Here is a 1,505-nt window from a genome sequence, read left to right as displayed (position 1 = left end):
GAAGGCAGCTAGAGAGAAAGGGTAAGTCACCTACAAAGGAAACCCCATCAGACTGACAGTAGACCTTTCAGCTGAAACCCTATAAACCAGAAGAGATTAGGGGCCTATATTCAATATTCTTAAATAAAAAATATATTAAACGAGGAATTTCATATCTAGCCAAACTAAGCTTCCTAAACAAAGGAGAAATAAGATCCTTTTCAGATAAGCAAATGTCGAGGAACCTGCCTTACAAGAGATCTTGAAGGTACCACTAAATATTGAAAGGAAATACTGCTACCAGCTAATACAGAAACATATTTAAATACACAGACCAGTGGCACTATAAAGCAACCACATGAATAATCCAGCATAATAACCAGCTAACAACGCAATGACAGGATCAAATCCGCACATATTAATACTAACCTTAAATGTAAATGTGCTAAATGCCCCACTTAAAAGACACAGAGCGGTAAGCTGGATAAAAAAGTAAGACCCAATGGTATGCTGTCTTTGAGAGACCCATTGGACACGTAATGACATCCATAGGTTCAAAATAAAGGGATGGGGAAAAATTGACTAAGCAAACGGAATACAGAAAAAAGCAGGAGTTGCAATCCTAATTTCAGACAAAACAGACTACAAACCAACAAAGATCAAAAAAGACAAAGAAGGGCATTACAAAATGCTAAAGGGTTCAATTCAACAAGAAGACCTAACTATCCTAAATATGTATGCACCCAACACAGGAGTACCCAGATTCATGAAGCAAGTTCTTAGAGACCTACAAAAAGATATAGACTTCCACACAATAGTAGTGGGAGACTTCAACACTCCACTGACAGTATTAGACAGATCATCGAGGCAGAAAATTAACAAAGATATTCAGGACCTGAACTCAACATTGGACCAAATGGAACTGATAGACCTCTACAGAACTCTCCAACAAAAAACAACAGAGTATAAATTCTTCTCATCACCGCATGTCACATGCTCTAAAATCAACCCATAGTTGAACATAAAACAATCCTCAGAAATGCAAAGAACAAACATCATACCAAACACACTCTCAGACAACACTGCAATAAAAATAGAAGTCAAGACTAAGAATCACTCAAAACCATGCAATTACATGGAAATGAAACAACATGCTCCTGAATGACTTTTGGGTAAATAATGAAATTAAGGCAGAAATCAATACATTCTTTGAAACTAATGAGAACAAAGATACAACATACCAGAATATCTGAGGCACAGCTAAGGCAGTGTTAAGAAGGAAATTCATAGCTTAACCTGAAGGAAATCAAGACACAAAACATGATCTCAGAACTTGAAGATAGGCTCTCTGAAATAAGACAGTCAAAAAATAAATAAAATTTAAGAAAAGAATAAAAAGAAATGAACAAAACCTCTGAGAAGTATGGAATTATGTAAAGAGGTCTAATTTATGAATTACTGGCATCTCTGAAAAAGAAGAGAATTCATTCAAAAGTTCAACTAATGCAAGAGTTGGTTTTTTGAAA

The sequence above is a fragment of the Pongo abelii genome, chromosome 2 (assembly GCF_028885655.2).
Source record: "Pongo abelii isolate AG06213 chromosome 2, NHGRI_mPonAbe1-v2.0_pri, whole genome shotgun sequence".
Classification (NCBI taxonomy): domain Eukaryota; kingdom Metazoa; phylum Chordata; class Mammalia; order Primates; family Hominidae; genus Pongo; species Pongo abelii.
Note: the sequence above shows the minus strand (reverse complement) of the source record.